This window comes from Hypanus sabinus, chromosome 26 (genome assembly GCF_030144855.1).
Source record: "Hypanus sabinus isolate sHypSab1 chromosome 26, sHypSab1.hap1, whole genome shotgun sequence".
In the NCBI taxonomy this organism is placed as follows: Eukaryota; Metazoa; Chordata; class Chondrichthyes; order Myliobatiformes; family Dasyatidae; genus Hypanus; species Hypanus sabinus.
The window spans coordinates 14,280,240-14,292,399 of record NC_082731.1 but is presented as its reverse complement, the minus strand read 5'-3'; positions in this window follow the sequence as shown (position 1 = coordinate 14,292,399).

Genomic DNA, 12,160 nt, shown 5'->3' with positions numbered 1-12,160 from the left:
CAGGGTGTTACAACATACGGTGCGACAGTGTGTTACAACAGACAGAGGGGGCAGGGTGATACAACAGCTCGAGGGGGCAGTTTGTTACAACAGCCAGAGGGGACAGGGTGTTACAACATACGGTGAGGGTTGGGTGTTACAACATACCATGGGGGCAGGGTGTTACAACACCCAGAGGGGACAGGATGTTAGAACAGACAGAGGGGGCAGGGTGTTACAACATACAGTGGGGTTAGGGTGTTACAACAGACAGAGTGGGTAGGGTATTACAACGTACGGTGGGGGCAGAGTATTACAACAGACAGAGGGGGCAGGTTTTTACAACATACGGTGGGGGCAGGGTGGTACAACACCCAGAGGGGGCAGTGTGTTACAACATACGGTGGGGACAGGGTGTTTCAACAACCAGAGGGGGCAGGGTCTTACAACAGCCAGGGGGGGTAGGGTGTTACAACATACGGTGGGACAGGGTGTTTCAACAGCTGGAGTGTGTAGGGTGTTACAACATATGGTGGGGGTAGGTTGTTACAACAGCAAGAGGGGGCAGGGTGTTACAACAGCTGGAGGGGTTGGGTGTTACAACATACGATGGGGGTAGGTTGTTACAACAGCCAGAGGGGGCAGGGTGTTACAACATACGGTGGGGGTAGGGTATTAGAACAGCCAGAGGGGGCAGGGTGTTACAACAGCTGGAGGGGTTGGGTGTTACAACATACAATGGGGGTAGGGTGTTACAACAGACAGAGGGGACAGGGTGTTACAACATACAGAGGGGGCAGGGTGTTACAACATACGGTGGGGGTTAGGGTGTTATAACATACAGAAAGGACAGGGTTTTACAACAGACAGAGGGGGCAGGGTTTTACAACATACAGAGGGGACACGGTGTTACAACATACGGTGGGGGCAGGGTGTTACAACATACGGTGGGGGCAGGGTGTTACAACATAAAGAGGGGGCAGGGTGTTACAACAGGCAGAAGCCGTAGGGTGTTACAACATACAGTGGTGGCAGGATGTTACAACATACAGAGGGGGCAGGGTGTTACAACATACGGTGGGGGTAGGGTGTTACAACATACGGTGGGACAGGGTGTTACAACCGCCAGTGGGGACAGGGTGTTACAACATACGGAGGGGGCAGGGTGTTACAACAGACAGAGTGAGTAGGGTGTTACAACAACCAGAGGGGGCAGGGTGTTACAACATACGGTGGGGGTAGTGTGTTACAACAGCCAGAGGTGGCAGGGTGTTACAACATACGGTGCGGGCAGGGTGTTACAACAGACAGAGGGGGCAGGGAGTTACAACAGCCAGAGGGGGTAGGTGGTTACAACTTACGGTGGTGACAGGGTGTTACAACAGTCAGAGGGGGCAGGGTGTTAGAACAGCCAGAGGGGGCAGAGTTTTACAACATACAGTGGGGGTAGGGTGTTACAACATATGTTGGGGGCAGCGTCTTACAACATACAGAGGGGGCAGGGTGTTACAACATACTGAGTGGGTAGGGTGTTACAACATACAGAGGGTGCAGGGTGTTACAACAGCCGGTGGAGGCAGGGTGTTACAACATAAAGAGGGGGCAGGGTGTTACAACAGGCAGAGGGCGTAGGGTGTTAAAACAGACAGTGGGGGCAGAGTGTTACAACAGCCAGAGGTGGCAGGGTTTTACAACATACAGAGGGGGTAGGGTGTTACAACATACGGTGGTGACAGGGTGTTAAAACAGACAGAGGGGGCAGGGTGTTAGAACAGCCAGAGGGGCCAGGGTTTTACAACATACGGTGGGGGTAGGGTGTTACAACATATGGTTGGGGCAGCATCTTACAACATACAGAGGGGGCAGGGTGTTACAACATACTGTGGGGACAGGGTGTTACAACAGACTGAGTGGGTAGGGTGTTACAACATACAGAGGGTGCAGGGTGTTACAACATACAGAGGGGGCAGGGTGTTACAACATACGGTGGTACAGGGTGTTACAACAGACAGAGGGGGCAGTGTGTTACAACATACAGAGTGGACACGGTGTTACAACATACGGTGGGGGCAGGGTGTTACAACATAAAGAGGGGGCAGGGTGTTACAACAGGCAGAGGGCGTAGGGTGTTAAAACAGACAGTGGGGGCAGAGTGTTACAACAGCCAGAGGTGGCAGGGTTTTACAACATACAGAGGGGGTAGGGTGTTACAACATACGGTGGTGACAGGGTGTTAAAACAGACAGAGGGGGCAGGGTGTTAGAACAGCCAGAGGGGCCAGGGTTTTACAACATACGGTGGGGGTAGGGTGTTACAACATATGGTTGGGGCAGCATCTTACAACATACAGAGGGGGCAGGGTGTTACAACATACTGTGGGGACAGGGTGTTACAACAGACTGAGTGGGTAGGGTGTTACAACATACAGAGGGTGCAGGGTGTTACAACATACAGAGGGGGCAGGGTGTTACAACATACGGTGGTACAGGTTGTTACAACAGACAGAGGGGGCAGGGTGTTACAACAGCCAGAGGGGGCAGGGTGTTACAACATACGGTGCGACAGTATGTTACAACAGACAGAGGGGGCAGGGTGTTACAACATACAGTGGGGTCAGGGTGTTACAACATACGGTGAGGGTTGGGTGTTACAACATACCATGGGGGCAGGGTGTTACAACACCCAGAGGGGACAGGATGTTAGAACAGACAGAGGGGGTAGGGTATTACAACATACGGTGGGGGCAGAGTATTACAACAGACAGAGGGGGCAGGTTTTTACAACATACGGTGGGGACAGGGTGTTTCAACAACCAGAGGGGGCAGGGTCTTACAACAGCCAGGGGGGGCAGGGTGTTACAACATACCGTGGGACAGGGTGTTTCAACAGCTGGGGTGTGTAGGGTGTTACAACATATGGTGGGGGTAGGTTGTTACAACAGCAAGAGGGGGCAGGGTGTTACAACAGCTGGAGGGGTTGGGTGTTACAACATACGATGGGGGTAGGGTGTTACAACAGACAGAGGGGACAGGGTGTTACAACAGATTGAGGGGGCAGGGTTTTACAACATACGGTGGGGGTAGGGTGTTACAACATATGGTGGGGGCAGCATCTTACAACATACAGAGGGGGCAGGGTGTTACAACATACTGTGGGGACAGGGTGTTACAACAGACTGAGTGGGTAGGGTGTTACAACATACAGAGGGTGCAGGGTGTTACAACATACAGAGGGGGCAGGGTGTTACAACATACGGTGGTACAGGGTGTTACAACAGACAGAGGGGGCAGGGTGTTACAACATACGGTGCGACAGTGTGTTACAACAGACAGAGGGGGCAGGGTGTTACAACATACAGTGGGGTCAGGGTGTTACAACAGCTCGAGGGGGCAGTGTGTTACAACATACGGTGAGGGTTGGGTGTTACAACATACCATGGGGGCAGGGTGTTACAACACCCAGAGGGGACAGGATGTTAGAACAGACAGAGGGGGCAGGGTGTTACAACATACAGTGGGGTTAGGGTGTTACAACAGACAGATTGGGTAGGGTATTACAACATACGGTGTGGGCAGAGTATTACAACAGACAGAGGGGGCAGGTTTTTACAACATACGGTGGGGGCAGGGTGGTACAACACCCAGAGGGGGCAGTGTGTTACAACATACGGTGGGGACAGGGTGTTTCAACAACCAGAGGGGGCAGGGTCTTACAACAGCCAGGGGGGGCAGGGTGTTACAACATACGGTGGGGTTAGGTTGTTACAACAGCAAGAGGGGGCAGGGTGTTACAACAGCTGGAGGGGTTGGGTGTTACAACATACGATGGGGGTAGGGTGTTACAACAGACAGAGGGGACAGGGTGTTACAACAGACAGAGGGGGCAGGGTGTTACAACATACGGTGGGGGGTAGGGTGTTACAACATACAGTGGTGGCAGGATGTTACAACATACAGAGGGGGCAGGGTGTTACAACAAACGGTGGGGGTAGGGTGTTACAACATACAGAGGGTGCAGGGTGTTACAACATACGGTGGTACAGGGTGTTACAACAGACAGAGGGGGCAGGGTGTTACAACATACAGAGGGGAAACGGTGTTACAACATACGGTGGGGGCAGGGTGTTACAACATACGGTGGGGGCAGGGTGTTACAACATAAAGAGGGGGCAGGGTGTTACAACAGGCAGTGGGCGTAGGGTGTTACAACATACGGTAGGGGGTAGGGTGTTATAACATACAGAGGGGACAGGGTTTTACAACAGACAGAGGGGGCAGGGTTTTACAACATACAGAGGGGGCAGGGTGTTACAACATAAAGAGGGGGCAGGGTGTTACAACAGGCAGAGGGCGTAGGGTGTTACAATATACAGTGGTGGCAGAATGTTACAACATACAGAGGGGGCAGGGTGTTACAACATACGGTGGGGGTAGGGTGTTACAACATATGGTGGGACAGGGTGTTACAACAGCCAGTGGGGACAGGGTGTTACAACAGACAGAGTGAGTAGGGTGTTACAACAACCAGCGGGGGTAGGGTGTTACAACATACGGTGGTGACACGGTGTTACAACATACAGAGGGGGCAGGGTGTTACAACATACGGTGGTGACAGGGTGTTACAACATACGGTGGGGGAGGGTGTTACAACAGACAGAGGGGGCAGGGTGTTACAACATACGGTGGTGGTGGGGTGTTACAACAGACAGAGGGGGCAGGGTGTTACAACATACGGTGGGGGTAGTGTGCTACAACAGCCAGAGGTGGCAGGGTGTTACAACATACGGTGCGGGCAGGGTGTTACAACAGACAGAGGGGGCAGGGAGTTACAACAGCCAGATGGGGTAGGTGGTTACAACTTACGCTGGTGACAGGGTGTTACAACAGACAGAGGGGGCAGGGTGTTACAACATACAGTGGGGTCAGGGTGTTACAACAGCTAGAGGGGGCAGTGTGTTACAACAGCCAGAGGGGACAGGGTGTTACAACATAACATGGGGGCAGGGTGTTACAACATACGGTGGTACAGGTTGTTACAACAGACAGAGGGGGCCGGGTGTTACAACATACGGTGGGGGTAGGGTGTTACAACAGACAGAGGGGGCAGGGTGTTACAACATACGGTGCGACAGTGTGTTACAACAGACAGAGGGGGCAGGGTGTTACAACAGCTCGAGGGGGCAGTTTGTTACAACAGCCAGAGGGGACAGGGTGTTACAACATACGGTGAGGGTTGGGTGTTACAACATACCATGGGGGCAGGGTGTTACAACACCCAGAGGGGACAGGGTGTTACAACATACGGTGAGGGTTGGGTGTTACAACATAACATGGGGGCAGGGTGTTACAACATATGTTGGTACAGGTTGTTACAACACACAGAGGGGGCAGGGTGTTACAACATACGGTGGGGGTAGGGTGTTACAACAGACAGAGGGGGCAGGGTGTTACAACAGCCAGAGGGGGCAGGGTGTTACAACATACGGTGCGACAGTGTGTTACAACAGACAGAGGGGGCAGGGTGTTACAACAGCTCGAGGGGGCAGTTTGTTACAACAGCCAGAGGGGATAGGGTGTTACAACATACCATGGGGGCAGGGTGTTACAACACCCAGAGGGGACAGGATGTTACAACAGACAGAGTGGGTAGGGTATTACAACATACAGTGGGGGCAGAGTATTACAACAGACAGAGGGGGCAGGTTTTTACAACATACGGTGGGGGCAGGGTGGTACAACACCCAGAGGGGGCAGTGTGTTACAACATACGGTGGGGACAGGGTGTTTCAACAACCAGAGGGGGCAGGGTCTTACAACAGCCAGGGGGGGCAGGGTGTTACAACATACGGTGGGACAGGGTGTTTCAACAGCTGGAGTGTTTAGGGTGTTACAACATATGGTGGGGGTAGGTTGTTACAACAGCAAGAGGGGGTAGGTTGTTACAACAGCCAGAGGGGGCAGCGTGTTACAACATACGGTGGGGGTAGGGTATTAGAACAGCCAGAGGGGGCAGGGTGTTACAACAGCTGGAGGGGTTGGGTGTTACAACATACAATGGGGGTAGGGTGTTACAACAGACAGAGGGGACAGGGTGTTACAACATACAGAGGGGGCAGGGTGTTACAACATACGGTGGGGGTTAGGGTGTTATAACATACAGAAAGGACAGGGTTTTACAACAGACAGAGGGGGCAGGGTTTTACAACATACAGAGGGGACACGGTGTTACAACATACGGTGGGGGCAGGGTGTTACAACATACGGTGGGGGCAGGGTGTTACAACATAAAGAGGGGGCAGGGTGTTACAACAGGCAGAGGGCGTAGGGTGTTACAACATACAGTGGTGGCAGGATGTTACAACATACAGAGGGGGCAGGGTGTTACAACTTACGGTGGGGGTAGGGTGTTACAACAGCCAGAGGGGGTAGGTGGTTACAACTTACGGTGGTGACAGGGTGTTACAACAGTCAGAGGGGGTAGGTTGTTACAACAGCCAGAGGGGGCAGCGTGTTACAACATACGGTGGGGGTAGGGTATTAGAACAGCCAGAGGGGCAGGGTGTTACAACAGCTGGAGGGGTTGGGTGTTACAACATACATTGTGGTAGGGTGTTACAACAGACAGAGGGGACAGGGTGTTACAACATACAGAGGGGGCAGGGTGTTACAACATACGGTGGGGGTTAGGGTGTTATAACATACAGAAAGGACAGGGTTTTACAACAGACAGAGGGGGCAGGGTTTTACAACATACAGAGGGGACACGGTGTTACAACATACGGTGGGGGCAGGCTGTTACAACATACGGTGGGGGCAGGGTGTTACAACATAAAGAGGGGGCAGGGTGTTACAACAGGCAGAGGGCGTAGGGTGTTACAACATACAGTGGTGGCAGGATGTTACAACATACAGAGGGGGCAGGGTGTTACAGCATACGGTGGGGGTAGGGTGTTACAACATACGGTGGGACAGGGTGTTACAACAGCCAGTGGGGACAGGGTGTTACAACATACGGAGGGGGCAGGGTGTTACAACAGACAGTGTGAGTAGGGTGTTACAACAACCAGAGGGGGTAGGGTGTTACAACATACGGTGGTGACAGGGTGTTACAACAGACAGAGGGGCTGCAGGGTGTTACAACATACGGTGGGGGAGGGTGTTACAACAGACAGAGGGGGCAGGGTGTTACAACATACGGTGGGGGTGGGGTGTTACAACAGACAGAGGGGGCAGGGTGTTACAACATACAGTGGGGGTAGTGTGTTACAACAGCCAGAGGTGGCAGGGAGTTACAACATACGGTGCGGGCAGGGTGTTACAACAGACAGAGGGGGCAGGGAGTTACAACAGCCAGAGGGGGTAGGTGGTTACAACTTACGGTGGTGACAGGGTGTTACAACAGTCAGAGGGGGCAGGGTGTTAGAACAGCCAGAGGGGGCAGAGTTTTACAACATACGGTGGGGGTAGGGTGTTAGAACATACTGAGTGGGTAGGGTGTTACAACATACAGAGGGTGCAGGGTGTTACAACAGCCGGAGGGGGCAGGGTGTTACAACATACGGTGGTACAGGGTGTTACAACAGACAGAGGGGGTAGGGTGTTACAACATATGTTGGGGGCAGCGTCTTACAACATACAGAGGGGGCAGGGTGTTACAACATACTGAGTGGGTAGGGTGTTACAACATACAGAGGGTGCAGGGTGTTACAACAGCCGGAGGGGGCAGGGTGTTACAACATACGGTGGTACAGGGTGTTACAACAGACAGAGGGGGCAGTGTGTTACAACATACAGAGGGGACACGGTGTTACAACATACGGTGGGGGCAGGGTGTTACAACATAAAGAGGGGGCAGGGTGTTACAACAGGCAGAGGGCGTAGGGTGTTAAAACAGACAGTGGGGTCAGGGTGTTACAACAGCTCGAGGTGGCAGTGTGTTACAACAGCCAGAGGGGACAGGGTGTTACAACATACGGTGAGGGTTGGGTGCTACAACATACCATGGGGGCAGGGTGTTACAACACCCAGAGGGGACAGGATGTTAGAACAGACAGAGGGGGCAGGGTGTTACAACATACAGTGGGGTTAGGGTGTTACAACAGACAGAGTGGGTAGGGTATTACAACATACGGTGGGGGCAGAGTATTACAACAGACAGAGGGGGCAGGTTTTTACAACATACGGTGGTTGCAGGGTGGTACAACACCCAGAGGGGGCAGTGTGTTACAGCATACGGTGGGTCAGGGTGTTTCAACAACCAGAGGGGGCAGGGTCTTACAACAGCCAGGGGGGGCAGGGTGTTACAACATACGGTGGGACAGGGTGTTTCAACAGCTGGAGTGTGTAGGGTGTTACAACATATGGTGGGGGTAGGTTGTTACAACAGCAAGAGGGGGAAGGGTGTTACAACAGCTGGAGGGGTTGGGTTTTACAACATACGATGGGGGTAGGGTGTTACAACAGACAGAGGGGACAGGGTGTTACAACAGACAGTGGGCGTAGGGTGTTACAACATACAGTGGTGGCAGGATGTTACAACATACAGAGGGGGCAGGGTGTTACAACATACGGTGAGGGTTGGGTGTTACAACATAACATGGGGGCAGGGTGTTACAACATATGTTGGTACAGGTTGTTACAACAGACAGAGGGGGCAGGGTGTTACAACATACGGTGGGGGTAGGGTGTTACAACAGACAGAGGGGGCAGGGTGTTACAACAGCCAGAGGGGGCAGGGTGTTACAACATACGGTGCGACAGTGTGTTACAACAGACAGAGGGGGCAGGGTGTTACAACAGCTCGAGGGGGCAGTTTGTTACAACAGCCAGAGGGGATAGGGTGTTACAACATACCATGGGGGCAGTGTGTTACAACACCCAGAGGGGACAGGATGTTACAACAGACAGAGTGGGTAGGGTATTACAACATACAGTGGGGGCAGAGTATTACAACAGACAGAGGGGGCAGGTTTTTACAACATACGGTGGGGGCAGGGTGGTACAACACCCAGAGGGGGCAGTATGTTACAACATACGGTGGGGACAGGGTGTTTCAACAACCAGAGGGGGCAGGGTCTTACAACAGCCAGTGGGGGCAGGGTGTTACAACATACGGTGGGACAGGGTGTTTCAACAGCTGGAGTGTGTAGGGTGTTACAACATATGGTGGGGGTAGGTTGTTACAACAGCAAGAGGGGGCAGGGTGTTACAACAGCTGGAGGGGTTGGGTGTTACAACATACGATGGGGGTAGGTTGTTACAACAGCCAGAGGGGGCAGCGTGTTACAACATACGGTGGGGGTAGGGTATTAGAACAGCCAGAGGGGGCAGGGTGTTACAACAGCTGGAGGGGTTGGGTGTTACAACATACAATGGGGGTAGGGTGTTACAACAGACAGAGGGGACAGGGTGTTACAACATACAGAGGGGGCAGGGTGTTACAACATACGGTGGGGGTTAGGGTGTTATAACATACAGAAAGGACAGGGTTTTACAACAGACTGAGGGGGCAGGGTTTTACAGCATACAGAGGGGACACGGTGTTACAACATACGGTGGGGGCAGGGTGTTACAACATACGGTGGGGGCAGGGTGTTACAACATAAAGAGGGGGCAGGGTGTTACAACAGGCAGAGGGCGTAGGGTGTTACAACTTACGGTGGTGACAGGGTGTTACAACAGTCAGAGGGGGTAGGTTGTTACAACAGCCAGAGGGGGCAGCGTGTTACAACATACGGTGGGGGTAGGGTATTAGAACAGCCAGAGGGGGCAGGGTGTTACAACAGCTGGAGGGGTTGGGTGTTACAACATACAATGGGGGTAGGGTGTTACAACAGACAGAGGGGACAGGGTGTTACAACATACAGAGGGGGCAGGGTGTTACAACATACGGTGGGGGTTAGGGTGTTATAACATACAGAAAGGACAGGGTTTTACAACAGACAGAGGGGGCAGGGTTTTACAACATACAGAGGGGACACGGTGTTACAACATACGGTGGGGGCAGGCTGTTACAACATACGGTGGGGGCAGGGTGTTACAACATAAAGAGGGGGCAGGGTGTTACAACAGGCAGAGGGCGTAGGGTGTTACAACATACAGTGGTGGCAGGATGTTACAACATACAGAGGGGGCAGGGTGTTACAACATACGGTGGGGGTAGGGTGTTACAACATACGGTGGGACAGGGTGTTACAACAGCCAGTGGGGACAGGGTGTTACAACATACGGAGGGGGCAGGGTGTTACAACAGACAGTGTGAGTAGGGTGTTACAACAACCAGAGGGGGTAGGGTGTTACAACATACGGTGGTGACAGGGTGTTACAACAGACAGAGGGGCTGCAGGGTGTTACAACATACGGTGGGGGAGGGTGTTACAACAGACAGAGGGGGCAGGGTGTTACAACATACGGTGGGGGTGGGGTGTTACAACAGACAGAGGGGGCAGGGTGTTACAACATACAGTGGGGGTAGTGTGTTACAACAGCCAGAGGTGGCAGGGAGTTACAACATACGGTGCGGGCAGGGTGTTACAACAGACAGAGGGGGCAGGGAGTTACAACAGCCAGAGGGGGTAGGTGGTTACAACTTACGGTGGTGACAGGGTGTTACAACAGTCCGAGGGGGCAGGGTGTTACAACATACGGTGGGGGCAGGGTGGTACAACACCCAGAGGGGGCAGTGTGTTACAACATACGGTGGGGACAGGGTGTTTCAACAACCAGAGGGGGCAGGGTCTTACAACAGCCAGGGGGGGCAGGGTGTTACAACATACGGTGGGACAGGGTGTTTCAACAGCTGGAGTGTGTAGGGTGTTGCAACATATGGTGGGGGTAGGTTGTTACAACAGCAAGAGGGGGAAGGGTGTTACAACAGCTGGAGGGGTTGGGTTTTACAACATACGATGGGGGTAGGGTTTTACAACAGACAGAGGGGACAGGGTGTTACAACAGACAGTGGGCGTAGGGTGTTACAACATACAGTGGTGGCAGGATGTTACAACATACGGTGGTACAGGGTGTTACAACAGACAGAGGGGGCAGGGTGTTACAACATACAGAGGGGAAACGGTGTTACAACATACGGTGGGGGCAGGGTGTTACAACATACGGTGGGGGCAGGGTGTTACAACATACGGTGGGACAGGGTGTTTCAACAGCTGGAGTGTGTAGGGTGTTGCAACATATGGTGGGGGTAGGTTGTTACAACAGCAAGAGGGGGAAGGGTGTTACAACAGCTGGAGGGGTTGGGTTTTACAACATACGATGGGGGTAGGGTTTTACAACAGACAGAGGGGACAGGGTGTTACAACAGACAGTGGGCGTAGGGTGTTACAACATACAGTGGTGGCAGGATGTTACAACATACGGTGGTACAGGGTGTTACAACAGACAGAGGGGGCAGGGTGTTACAACATACAGAGGGGAAACGGTGTTACAACATACGGTGGGGGCAGGGTGTTACAACATACGGTGGGGGAGGGTGTTACAACAGACAGAGGGGGCAGGGTGTTACAACATACGGTGGGGGTGGGGTGTTACAACAGACAGAGGGGGCAGTGTGTTACATCATACGGTGAGGGTTGGGTGTTACAACATACCATTGGGGCAGGGTGTTACAACATACGGTGGTACAGGTTGTTACAACAGACAGAGGGGGCAGGGTGTTACCACATACAGAGGGTGCAGGGTGTTACAACATACGGTGGGGGTAGGTTGTTACAACTTACAGTGGGGGCAGGGTGTTACAACATACAGAGGGGGCAGGGTGTTACAACAGCCAGAGGGGGCAGGGTGTTACAACATACGGTGCGACAGTGTGTTACAACAGACAGAGGGGGCAGGGTGTTACAACATACAGTGGTGGCAGGATGTTACAACATACGGTGGTACAGGGTGTTACAACAGACAGAGGGGGCAGGGTGTTACAACATACAGAGGGGAAACGGTGTTACAACATACGGTGGGGGCAGGGTGTTACAACATACGGTGGGGGCAGGGTGTTACAACATACGGTGGGGGAGGGTGTTACAACAGACAGAGGGGGCAGGGTGTTACAACATACGGTGGGGGTGGGGTGTTACAACAGACAGAGGGGGCAGTGTGTTACAACATACGGTGAGGGTTGGGTGTTACAACATACCATGGGGGCAGGGTGTTACAACATACGGTGGTACAGGTTG